Source organism: Macaca thibetana, chromosome 6, assembly GCF_024542745.1.
Source record: "Macaca thibetana thibetana isolate TM-01 chromosome 6, ASM2454274v1, whole genome shotgun sequence".
Classification (NCBI taxonomy): Eukaryota; Metazoa; Chordata; class Mammalia; order Primates; family Cercopithecidae; genus Macaca; species Macaca thibetana.
This window is the reverse complement of record NC_065583.1, coordinates 166,975,836-166,989,912: the sequence shown is the minus strand read 5'-3', so window position 1 is coordinate 166,989,912 and position 14,077 is coordinate 166,975,836. Positions and strand designations below refer to the sequence as shown.

The window sequence follows — 14,077 nt, the reverse complement described above, 5'->3', positions numbered from 1 at the left end:
TTTCCTCTTATTTTTAGACTTTTTCTCCCTCTATCCATTTTCCAGATTTAAAGTTTTCCATCACAATAGAGCCAGAAGCAGGTCTGGAAAACACAGAATTTTACTCAGAAGACTCAAATAGGAATATAAAATGAATGAACATAGGGGAAAAACTCACACATTATTAAGTCACAGCACAGCCCTCTCATCAGTAAGACACAAGCTGCCCTTATAGAATGTGATGCCAACGTTGGAGAATGGCCTAGCATAGCCATCACCATTTGTGTAGACCTTAAATGCTCAGGGCTGCTCCCTCCCAAAAGAACAGAGGGTAAGTGGATAAAAGAGTGATCAATAACTCTGAAAAATTGATCATGGCATAGTGATGTGGCTGATACTGGACAAAATTTGAATTATTGATCATGTACAGCATCTGCAAATTTAAAGCATTAATTCTTCAGATACTGAAAGATTTTAAAAGAAATGAACAGGAATGTTGACCAAAGGACTTATTGGAGACTATAGGTTAGGTTGAGCCAGGAACAAAATCCCCCTTTGTGTTAATAAATTTAGTAAACCCACAGGGAATGTGGGAGATGCTTTCCACTTCCATGTCGCTGTTGAAGGGCTCATTATCTTTGCAAACAAACAAGAGAAACATCAAAATTTCTCCTCAGAGAAGTTGTCTTATCAGTAAAGTACAAGCAACAACAAAATCACACGGGATTAACACAACAAAAATGATTTCTTGCTCATGCAAAGTTATTTGTGGATCCAGCAACCTTGGAGAACAGGTGTCCTCCAAGGCAATGTCTCAGCCTCCTAGGCTGCTGTGAACCTCTCTCTTCTCTGACTCAACGTGCATTCATATGGCCACTAAGGGGAAAGAGTACTGGAGGGTTTCTGTGCTGGACATACCCCTTTGACTCTTGAGAGACCGTCACCAGCATTCTCCACCCTGCTCTTGGTTGCAGGAGGCAGATCTATTTGGAATGCATAAATGAGCTATCTTGTCTTCTTGCTTCTCATTAGATTTGACCAACAGGATGCACCAGCAGGATATCCAATGGCAGAAACTGGGTGAGTTTAGGGTGTTATTCCTCCACTCACTTCCTGTGAAATCACAGTGGCCTGGCTGCACCCCTCTACTGAGAACCAGCACTTGCTCACATACTGTCTGCCTCCCTATCTCTTCCACTCTCTACATTCTTGTACTTGCTCTCTTCCCTTGCCTTTTCAAGCTTAGGTGCTGTAAGACCTCCCCAGAGTATACCACCATCCTGCTTCTTTCTTAAAACATAGCCCACACCTTTGCAAACTTAAAATCCAGCCTAGTCCCTTGAGTAAACTCTTCCATTACCCAGATTTTAAATGATTTGCTCTGAAAGTGGCCCACATCAGTTCCACTGGAAATCATATACCAGAATTAGTTACAGTCCTTGCTTAACTTTAATGGGACTGGGAAGTTTAATCCTCTCAATTACCCAAGAGAAAGGAGAACCAGATATTGGCAAAAACTAGAAATCTATTGCCGAGACCTAGCAGTAGACGTAATGTGATTTACATGATAATTATTATAGAGAAGCAGGTCACTTTGTCACCTTCATCATTAGAAACAGCACATAACTCATCACAATCCGTTTTCAGTGTGCTGCCAAACAGTTGGAGCACTTCCAAAAGCAGTGATCAAATACAAAATTACCAAATTAATCCTCAAATTGGCGATCAGATGGAGATAACTGTTTCCTCTCAGGTTAGAGAAGATTAACCATTAGCTCTTTAGAAGAATAAGCAGGGCAGTCACAGACTTTGTGGAGTATTGATTGGATGTGTCCTCACAGACAAATGCCATAGAGTAGCTCTCAGAGAGCTATTAACACAACTGTCTCAGGAGAGGCAGACATACCATGTTATCCTTAATAGTTGTATGATGATTCATTAAAACAACCAGAGGTAGATATAGTACTAGTTACTGACCAGTCCAGAAACGACCAGGGCATGCAGAACAAGAATAGATTGGAGTCAGGAGCTGGATGTCTTTGGCCACATCTTTTAGTCTGGTTCCTTATATGTAAACTAAGGCAACTAGATCAAAGGTTTTTAATCTGTGATAAATGGATCTATCTCATGAGATCTGCTAAAATGTTACAATATTGGAGATATATTTGCTTGTGTGATTTTCTAATGGAAAATATTCACAGGTTTCATAGGACCTACAAAAATATCCTATAACCCTCCCCCACTCCCACCAAAAGAAGTTAGAACCACAGGGCTAGATGATATCACACACTTTTTCCAAATCCAACATTTAATAATTCTATGGTCACTTCTGGTCAATATATTGGTCTGATGAAAAAAACATATAATATATTCTCATGAAATAGTGAAACTTTCCTAGTATAGAGACAGCAGACAGGTAATGCTCAATAGAGGTATGTAAATCTGAATCTGTATTTATTTTTCCTGATTTTTGAATATGTCATTTGTAAAAGGTCAGAGAAACATCTGTTATAAATGATTCTGTTTTCTTTTTGCTTGTTATTTACTCAAAAATAAGGATTCCCTCAGTGCTTTACATTTCATATTTGTTTTACTCTCAGTGACTCTATGTAAAATAAGAGGTATACAAGAGTTTCCTCCAAATGAGATTACAGGACTATTCAACTTTGAAAAAAGATTCTGAAATACCTATTTAAACAACCAGTAATTGCTCTGCACAAAATCTTCTCCAAAGAACAAACTTTAAAATGGTTATTAGCAACTCTTAATGGACCAAATTTTCTAACTTGATGTCCTAAGGTACCTAAACCACCTGCTCTCAGCTTCATTGTCCAGTTGCTTTAATTAACCATAGGTTCAGTTTAACTTGCATTCTAGTTGGGTCCTTGACTAATTGTGCATTAAATACTTGGTAGCACAAGGCAGATAAGTAACTCCCAACTTTAATTTGCACATAGAAAGCAATCTGGGAAGGCTTAGGATGTCAGAAGACTGCAGTTGACGGTTTCCCATGGAAACAAAGGAAGAAGGAAAAGATTTAAATGACTCAAAAGCATGATCAATACCCACAGGCATACATCAGAGATTGGAAATCTTTAAAATAAAGTTGTGTGTTAAGTTAGATACACTATCCATTCTGGCATTTTCAAAGTGTATTTAGGGTGAGGCGGAATTCAACTCCAGGATTCAGGAGAGGTTGAATGTGCAGATTCTTATAAGAAAGAACATGTGAGTATATGTCCTGGTATTCACTGTCCTGTCAGACAATGTTAGTTTTTGGCAATGGCAGAAAATAACTGAGTCCTCTGTACTCCAGGGTCCACGTAGCACTACTGAAAACTTGTTTCTTCTTTACATGCCCTTCTCTCCACTCTGGCTTTCCTAACACCTAAATGTCTGATGTCCCTCTTTCCCCAGCAATTACTTAAATATTGGTGTATTTCTGGTCATCCAGCCTTAGGTCCCTCACATTGTTTTCATGCATGAACAAAGAATTCCCACTTAGGAATTCTTAGCAAAGATATCATTTATAAAATCTTGTCTAACATAGTCTTCCTCTAATTTCCATTTTAGGTTTTAAAAATTTTTGATAAGACAAGGGATCCGTCAGATGGGTGAATTCCATCGTTTACAGCTCAGTAGCCCAATTCTGCATACCCCCAAAACTTTCAGACTAAGAATCCGAGAGTCCTAGAGATCCTGCCTCAGTCTGGGGTTGTAGCTTTGTTACCAGAAAGGAGTCCCGATCCAGACTCCAAGAGAGCACTTGGATCTCACAAAAGAAAGAATTCAGGGCAAGTTCATTCAGTAAAGTGAAAGCAACTTTATTAAGAAAGTAAAGGAATAGGCCGGGCGCGGTGGATCACGCCTGTAATCCCAGCACTTTGGGAGGCGAGGCAGGTGGATTGCCTGAGCTCAAGAGTTCAAGACCAGCCTGGGCAACAGGGTGAAACCCATCTCTACTAAAATACAAAAAATTAGCCAGGCATGGCAGTGTGCACCTGTAATCCCAGCTACTCGGGAGGCTGAGGCAGGAGAATTGCTTGAACTCAGGAGGTGGAGCTTGCAGTGAGCAGAGATCATGCCACAGCATTCTAGCCTGGGAGACAGAGTGAGACTCCATCTTCAAAAAAAAAAAAAAAAAGAAAAGAAAAGAAAGAGAAAGTAAAGGAATAAAGAATGGCTACTCTATTGGCAGAGCAGCCCTGCCGAGGGCTGCTGGTTGTCCATTTTTATAGTTATTTCTTGATTACATGCTAAGCAAGGGGTGAATTATTCATGAGTTTTCCAGAAAGGGGTGGGCAATTTCCCAGAACTGAGGGTTTCTCCTGATTTTAGACCACATAAGGTAACTTTCTGACATTGCCATGGCATGTGTACACTGTCGTGGCACTGGTGGGAGTGTAGCAGTGAGGACAATCAGAGGCGACTCTCATAGCCATCTCGGTTTTGGTGGGTTTTAGCCAGCTTCTTTACTGCAACCTGTTTTATCAGCAAGGTCTTTATGACCTGTATTTTGTGCTCCTGTCTCAGCCTGTGACTTAGAATGCCTAACCGTCTGTGAATACAGCCCCGTAGACCTCAGCTTTATTCTACCCAGCCCCAATTCAAAATGGAGTTGCTCTGGTTCAAATGCCTCTGACAGTTTGGCAGCAGCTAAATGACGTCAGTTTGGAAGTTTGTACCCCAAGAGTCTACACGAGGGAGCATAAGTAGTTCAGAGTGCCTGCTATAATCTTTTCCATGAGATCTAAGAGTAAAGGCTAAACTGTTGGCCTGTACCTTATGTGAGAGCCTTCAGGGAAGCATCAGAGTAAAACAAATATTATCTGGAGATGACAAAGACTTATGGTGTGGTCAATTTATTACTGTAATTAATATCAGAATGCAGGAGGATACAATTCCCATTAGAGTATAGAGAATAATTATTTCATAAGGGTTTGATCAATATCTCCCCTGAGAGTAAGGCAAATCCCCAGAATCTTCTTATAAGGCATATACTTTCTGAGATACTCATATTCATATTCATAACATTGTACCTCTACAAACTCAAGAGAAGGTTAAGCATCTCTTCTAATTTGACATCTTTTCCCATGGGACTCTTGCAATACTGTTGGGCCAATTTAAGAAATACATAGCACATAAAACAAAATTATTTTTTATGTTTGTCTTTTCACACAGTAAGAAAATAAATCTTTGTGATTGGTCGGGGGCCTTTGGGAAATTTCAAAGGTATTTTTTGGTGTAAAAGATATCATGACATTTTTATTTTATTTTTTCTAAATATAGGAGTTGATCTTTGCAAAGCAAAGTCAAACGGGTTGTCAGGAGATTTGGGGCACTTGATTTTGATTAGATCATAAGTGCCTGAGAACCAACTGCACGATGATCTGTTTAATCAACGTGACAAGAAAATATTTTGAAATAAACATAAAAGATAATATGCTCATAAAGAACATTAGTTCTTTCACATGTGAGAAAATTTTGTTCTTTGGATTTTTCTTCAACAATCAAGGACATAATAAAGTCAACATAAAGCACACACATAAAGCACAGAAAATGGTTCTGGTAGGCACAGGTTCTCTGCTCCCCAGATAGATTTCACAGAAGGTAAAGAATAATCTTTCATCCTGTAAACGAAGGCATTAATCATCAAACCAAGGAAATAAACCCATCAAAATGAACCAACATCTAAGATTTTAATTTACTTTATGACTTCTTTTCAGATTTAGTTATTAAAAACCAAGGCAAATAAAATTCATTTTCCAGGTCTCATATTTTACTAAGCTCTTTCATAGTGTGGAACAAATTGACTTTTATATTAGGATAAAACTAGTCTCCTTTTTCTCACAAAACAAAGGCATATGCTCACTTGCGTTTCTCTGTCATGACCTCTAATATAGTCTCAACCACAGATATTGATTACAGTTTCTCATCAAGGTGAATATTTCCTATTTCACAGAGAAAACTAGAGGGTATATGATTGAGAAGTGTCATTCTGCAGCATTTTAGCAGAATAGCACAGCTCATGAACACATTTAACACAGCTTTTGACAGTCACAGCCATCCCTTTTACATCTTCTTAAAGTGCCAAAAATGACATTCATTAACATGATATAGACTCTTCAGCATGTAGAAATATGAAACTTAAAATTAAGCTTAGACATCAAGATATCAGTATGCTGTATTACTTAGACAATGTCTAGATATCCAAGAATTACCCACTAATTAGCTTAATTTAATATTAGTTCAAGACTTTAAATTACCTAAAGACCTTGGAAATTACATTTAAGCTGGCACACTGAAAAACATAATTGCCATTGACACAAAAGTTTGTTAGAAAAATGATTCAATTTAGTCGAACACAAATTACTTTTCTCATAATCTTTAAAACAGTGTAGGAGTACTATTAGCTTATTTTATCCTAAAACCTATATAATTTTAGAAAGTTTAGGCTATTTTCTTCATGAGAAAAACAACCCAAGTAAAATAACATGTATACAAATATACAGTTAACATCAATAAACAGGAAAAAGATGTAATTTTTAAACCATGATTATTAAATAAATTGTTCCAGTTTGCCAAAGATATATATTAATTATGTGAACCTGGATTCTTAAAAGTTTTCAATCTAGCAGTTTGTGTAAAAATAATTTTTAAAGTATAGCACATTTTTAAAAGTCTAGCACTTTTAAAGTATTAGAAATTTGATTTTACTACTTTAAACAAATGCTAAGAATATTTGATTTACTTAAGTATGTATTTATCTCTTATAAGTAATCAGAACAAAGCTCTTTTCACTGAAGAACCGTAACAACCTAATTTATTAATATCTCCTGGAGGAAAATCATACCAATCCAATGAGGGATTACAGCCTTTGTCAATTATATATACACAAACACACAGACATGAAAACATACAGAAAATTTACAGCTTCAGTTCTACAGCAACTGCCCCAGGTCAAAATAAACATCGACACATACGAACTCTGTGGTCCAGATTTCAAAGAGCTGTTCTCCTTCCCAGAAATTTTTAATGGGTTGGAGCTCAAAACAGACAAACAAACAAAATCTAAAAGAACCCAACAAAGAAATCTGTCTCTCACCCCACAGAGAAGAGACCATTATTGTCCATCTATAGAGGTCAACAAATTGTAGATAATAGAACCAAATTTCCAATCCTTGCTGCCTCCAAGAAGGAATAAATTAGTATCCATGTGAGCAAGAAACAAAAACAAAACACAAAATCGGGGAAAAGGAAAAAAATAAAGAGAATATCAAAGTTAAACTTCTACAGCTACTTGGAATTTAGACAGAGCCAAGTAAAGACACCCCGAGGCTTCAGTAGCCCATGAAGTGTACCTGTCCCATAATAGTTGTCAGATAAATCCTGTCATCTCCCTGGGGCTTCTAAACTAATAAAGAATAATTTTCAAATGGTAAAATTCTGACTGTCATACAAATATAAAATAAACAGGGGTGAAAGGTTTTATTTTCCTCATCAATTCATGAAAGAACACTGATATTTACGCATCTATGCCCAGAACATGCAACTGGAATGGTGAACCATATAATTTTGCACAGCTTCCTTAAGTCATAGCTATTGGAACTGTAGAAGTCAAAGCAGATGGTGGTGACTCCATTCTTTAATCTGGTTCACAAAACATCATATCTGTCACATGCTCTTTGTGACATCTAAGGTAATTACAAACATTTATTATTTAAAGTTTGATTTTTTTTTTTTTTTTTTTTTTTTTTTTTTTTTTGACGCGGAGTCTTGCTCTGTGCCCCAGGCTGGAGTGCAGTGGCGCGATCTCGGCTCACTGCAAGCTCCGCTCCCCCGGGTTCACGCCATTCTCCTGCCTCAGCCTCCCGAGTAGCTGGGACTACAGGCGCCCGCCACCTCGCCCGGCTAATTTTCTTGTATTTTTAGTAAAGACGGGGTTTCACCATGTTAGCCAGGATGGTCTCGATCTCCTGACCTCATGATCCGCCCGTCTCGGCCTCCCAAAGTGCTGGGATTACAGGCTTGAGCCACCGCGCCCGGCCTAAAGTTTGATTTTTATAATTGTCAAAATACATTCAAAATTTAGTTGGCTAAATTGGTTGAATGATCAAACTGGACAAGCATCATTGTACCAGGAGGCTGGAACCATGGGCTCAGTCTCTCCCACTGACACTGACCAACTTTGCATTCACCACTCTGGAAATCCAGCATCTCTTTTATAAAATGTAGAGGTCAGGATGCCACTCTTTGAGGGCCTTTCCAGCTCCAAGGTCAATGGCAACGTTGTCAATGAAAGATCAGCAGGTCAGTGCCTTATACCCAGAGTGCTTGTACAGTTAAAAAGTTTCTGGCCCCCTTCCCAGATACACCAAATAGAATTTGGGTGGAATCCAGGAAGCTGCATTTTAAATATCCACATTATTCTTACACAAACTAAAGTCTGAAAATCATTAGTATATGGATGTTTTTCCCCTGGACAAAAACCAGTTACGACTGAAAAATAGTTATTGAGTGTTTCCGGTAAGTGGTACGCTACTCAGTGCCTTCAAGTAAAGGTGATCTACATTAAAAGTTGTCTAAAATGATGTTTGAAAAGGAACCAGGTTGTCAGGTTGTCACTATTTTTAAAGTGGTGGTTTATTATGGTACATGGTTCATTATACCAACGATAAGATTTTGAGTGTATGCTTAGTTCCCCGGTGAACAGCGGTGAACCAAAGTGCAGTTTCTTTTACCCATTCCTCTTGCTTTTCACTTTCTTCTTTCTTATAAGTGGTTTAGAGAAAACAAATAAAACCAAAAGCTGGTTCTTTGAAAAGATCAATAAACTTGGTAAATCTTTCACTACACTAACCAACAAAATGAGAGACAAGACACAAATTACCAATATCAGAACTTAAAGAGGGGTCATAACCACCAGTCCTACGGTTAATAAAAGGCTAATTAAAAATACTAGCAAGAATGTTTTACCCACAAATCTGATAACTTGGTAAAATGGATCAATTCCTTGAAAAATACAAATAATCAAACTTCATATGAGGAGAAGTAATTTGAATAAGCTTATATTATTAAAGAAATTAAATCAACAAGTAACAACCTTACAAAACAGAAAGGACCTGGCCCAGCTGGAATTACTGGTGAATTCCACCAAACATTTAAAGAAGAAGTAATACCAATTTTTACAATGGCTTCCAGAAGATAGAAGTAGAGGGAACATTTCCCAACTTAATATGAGGCCAGCATTGCCCTAATATCAAAACCATGCAAAGACATTGTAAGAAAGGAAATCTGTAGACGAATATTTATCATGTACACAGACTTAAAAACTCTCAACAGAGTATTAGCAAATAAAATACAACCAAGTGTAAGAAGAATTATATACAACTAAGTGGGAAATTTTACAGGTATGCAAGGCTATTTCAACACTGAGACATCAATCATTGTGGTCCACCATGTCAACAGGCTAAACAAGAAAGATCATATAATCATATCAATGGATGCAGAAAAAGCAGTTGACAGGGTCTAACACCCAGTCATGATGAAAATCCTCAGTACACAAAAGAGATAGAGGAACTTTCTCAACTTGATTTAGAGCCATCCCAAGATGTCAGGAGCTAACATTATACTCACTTGTGAGAAACTGAATGCTTTCCTCTAAGATCAGGAAAAAAAGTAAGATATTGTCTCTCCGTATTTCTACAAAACACTATTTCTACAAAGCATTCTAGAAATCCTAAGAAGTGCAATAGGACAAGAAAGGGTTATACAGATTGGAAAGAAAGGAAACTGTCTTTGTCTACCACCATACCACCATGAACGCACCCAATCTCATCTTGATCTCGGAAGCTAAACAGGGTCGGGCCTGGTTAGTACTTGGATGGGAGAAAACTGTCTTCATTCACAAATGATCTGTGCAGAAAACTCCCAAAGAATCCACAAAATAACTCCTGGAGCTAATAAGAGAATAACAAGGTCATAGGATATAAGGTTAATACACAAAAGATAATTGCTTTTATCTTATAAATGGTTGCTCTTTCATTGTGGAAAAATGTTCACCCAAATAAATGGGCCTTGCCACTCTGAGAAGGTTGTGGCCCAACTGAGGAGAAAATACATCTTCCTCTGAGAATTAATAAGCCTCTGCAAGGAATAGCAAAACATATTTTTTTCTTTTCATTACTTTATCTTTCTCATTTTTTATTTTCCTTGGAGTTGAATAGGAGGGATGCTAGCTAAGAATTAAAGGCCAAATGGCCTTACTAGAGGAAAGTCTTGATGGTTATACTTCAAGTTTCAGAAAAAAAAAAAAAACTGTACAGTTAGATGAAGGAAAATGGAGATTTATGGTTGCTTTGCACAAATAATAAAAAGACTTAAATCTTGACTCTACTTGAAAACTCCAGAAGAATAGAAGAAATTGCATTAATGTCTTTTGCAAAAATATTTTGATAACTTTTTCTTACCTATGTGTTCCATTTAAACAAAGCCATTTGTCATTTTCTCTAAACTACACCTGCCCCACCTTGAAATGTTTTTATCTAGGCTTTGAATGCCTTTGCTCTGTTATCCAGTGGGCTATGATCCTCCGCGTCTGCTCTCTGATGATGTGTGAGAGCATCAAATGCAAGGGTTGCAAGAGTAATTACTACTCTGTTACTGCACAGCTCCGTAATCATGACAATAAAATCTGGTTTAAATGCTCCGACCACATCTTAGCCTGGTTCCAGACAGTTTTCATTTCTGAAGCTCACTTTACTTGGCTTTCTGTGTAGCTTTACTGAAAAGTTTTCTGAACCTTTGAAATCTGGCAAAATTCCCAAATCCCAGGATTCCTCAGGAGAGATGCAGCAGTGGAAGCTGAGCTGACTGCCTTTAGGCTGGGTCCTGGCGTCCCCATGAGCCTTGCGACACCCACCATCACTTCCTTGTCACTTTAGAGCCCTCAACAAGACAAAAGGACTCACCAAAAAAACACCTCCTCCTCTTTATTACAAGAACCTGGAAACCTTTTTTCCAGCCTCACACTGGTAATAATAAAAGAATATGGTGTCTAAAGTCTTTCTGTTTTTACCTCGGAGATGGAAGCCGCTAAGGGTGGGTCATTAGCCTATCCTGTAAGCTTTTCACTGTTCCACCTCCACATACAACCGTCCCCTAAAATAAAAGACCCTATGTAGCAAAATACCTGCTCAAAGGAATTTCTGCAAATAAAGGCACAAAACAGGATATTGTATCTTTCATATTTTTGGGGAGAGTCAAGGGACCCCAGTCTCGGATTATTAAAATTACTAAACCTGGCTTATATCACCAAGTTCAAAGGGGGTAAAAGGATTAAGTTTCACAGCATTCTACACTAAAATATATCACTAGTAATGTGTCTTTTTCAACCACAACAAAGATGCCATGTGGGTTACTACATGGAGAAGTGTTCGAGCATCACATGTCGCAATATAGATGCGGTAAATTGTCCTGGGAACTTTCACTTTTCCAAAATGGGTTTCTGTGTGAAATTTTGCAATGATCTGAATCTTTTCCCTTCACTCCTGGTGTTTAAAAGATAACACAAAAGCTGCTAAGAAATCTAGGCTTGACACCTGCTAGCTAGAATTCGAAAAAGAAAGAGTGGCAAAGTTCACACCACTTGAGAAGAAGGTCTCTTTCAGAAATAGCCTTGTGGCAATGGATGGCAATTTGCAATTTGTAAGAGCTCCTTGTCTCTAAACTTACTTAGGAAATTATTCCACTGGGATGAGATTTGCCTAAATTGGAAACATAAAGAATTCTGTTTGGAGAATTCCTATCAAAAAGAAAGGAAAAACCATGTCTCATTGCCATTTCTCCATAGAATTCTTTTCTACAAACACACACCAAGATAACATACATAAGACTCCAAGAAGTCCATTCAGAGAAAAAACATATATACAAAATTGCAAAAACAGAAGATAATTACTGAAAGGACCAGCATAAATTAACTTTTTGCTTTTCCTAAAATAACATCTATATTGAAATTTTGTTTAAGCTTAACCTTTGGAGAACTGGTTTTGAAGGATTTTTAATTAAACTAAAGGAGTAGAATCAAGAAAACTGCAAAAACGGGGAAGCTGTTAGAAATACTATGTATGACCAGGAACAGTGGCTCATGCCTGTAATCCCAACACTTTGGGATGCCAAGGCAGGCGGATCACAAGGTCAAGAGATCGAGACCATCCTGGCCAATATGGTAAAACTCCATCTCTACTAAAAATACAAAAATTAACGGGGCGTACTGGCGCGTGCCTGTAGACCCAGCTACTCAGGAGGCTGAGGCAGGATAATTGCTTGAACCTGAGAGGCAGGGCTTGCAGTGAGCCGAGATTGCACCACTGCATTCCAGCTTGGGTGACAGAGTGAGACTCCATCTCAAAAAAGAAAAAAGAAAGAAAGAAAAGAAAAGAAAAATTATGTATGAGAGAAAACAGCAATGCTAGAATTTGTTCTATGACTCCATGAATGGGAACAAGGAAACACACCATACGAAGTTACTGTCTATAAATGAACCAGATGTGCAGCAGCATCTGCAAACCTGCTCTGCCATGGGGCACCGTAGGAAGAAATGCAAAAGCGAGAATCGGAAGAACAAAGGAATGAGAGGGTAGAGCCAAGTGCCGCAACCCAGCATCCAACCAAGAATTAAAGACATCAAAACCCGGGGATGAGGCCTTAGACTCTGCCAGGAATAAAGAAGTGGGAAATAAACGTAAAACAAGCCATTTTCAAACGAATTGCTGGGTGCTCCTAACCAATCCAAAAGCGCATCATTTAGCTAGTAAAACAATATGGAAAATAAAAGTTCATGTTTGTAGAAATTCAGAAAGGAAAATAATGCAAGAATCTAATTACTTCCCAATTTAAGGAGGATAAAGGAGAAGACACAAAAGATTGAAGTGAAAATTGAAATGACCTCCTACACCTTTATCCTTCCTAGATTTCAATAGGCTTGATATTCAAAAATAAATTAAAAGGTTGTGTGTTTAACAGTCAGACTACAGAAGACAGAGAGATTATTTGAAATGTATAGGAGATAAACTTATGTTTTAAAAACTAAAATGCAAAATTCACACTTGTTTTCCCCTAATTCTGGGAAGGGTTATATTACTTCTGCATCTGAAATTTTCAAAAAGTGTATCAATATGGCACTTACTTTCCTGCCACCCTGTGTGACTTTGGGTGGTGTCTGATACATCTGTGACACTCAGTTCTATAAAAAGTTCTAAGAGTACTCTTACATGTTAGCATTTTTAAGATTGAAGTACCCTCGGAGTATTGAGGCTTTCAGTATTAAAATAATTTCTGGCTAGTATTTTTGAGCTGCTCCCAACATCATATTAAATACCTACAGGAACCAGTTAGAAGACTGAAATTCACATTTTCAGCAAACTAAGACTCACAGTCAGTTTACAGCTTGGATCTAGGAGGAATTTCTACCAGAAAATGACAAATCTGAGAAGAATTAGGATGTGTTCACTAACGAGTGGGTCTCTCACACATAGAAGCATATATGCAAACACTGCCACCCTTAAAGACAGGAAAACATCAGCTCATTCACACTCTGTCCTATAGCAGAGAAGCATTCTGGATGGAAAACAATTTCTCCAGATATATCAAACAAGAGAACACGGCACAGGATCCAGCAATTTCAGTTCTAGAAGCCATGTCTAAAGAAAGAGCCAGAGATGTTGACCAAGGTTTATGTATAAAATTGTTTATAGCACCTGTTTAAAACCAAATGAGGAAACTACAAACCACTTGCACCACCACTAGCAAGGGAAGAGTTAAATAAATCATCACACAGCCCATGAGACTAGTTACATAAACTATGAAAAAAAAAAACACCATGAAAATGTGCTCACAATACAACATCAAGTGATAAAGAGTACAAATTTAGAATATAAAATGTATTTATAGTATAAACCCAGTTCTGTTAAAATCTCACACACACACACACACACACACACACACACACACACACACACACATCTAGAAAAACTCTGGAATTCAATAAATAAATGAGTTAGTAGTGGTTGTCTCCAGGAGGCAGAAACAAGATGACAAC

General features: G+C 37.8%; 2 protein-coding genes across 2 annotated transcripts in view; both read left to right on the top strand.

The window, feature by feature from the left end:
- Positions 1 to 14,077, top strand: part of ROPN1L (rhophilin associated tail protein 1 like) — a 918,600-nt gene that overhangs the window by 193,608 nt on the left and 710,915 nt on the right. The window lies entirely within an intron of this gene.
- The window catches only part of CCT5 (chaperonin containing TCP1 subunit 5), a 739,483-nt gene that overhangs the window by 211,656 nt on the left and 513,750 nt on the right, over positions 1 to 14,077 (top strand). The gene's annotated exons all lie outside the window — the stretch shown is intronic.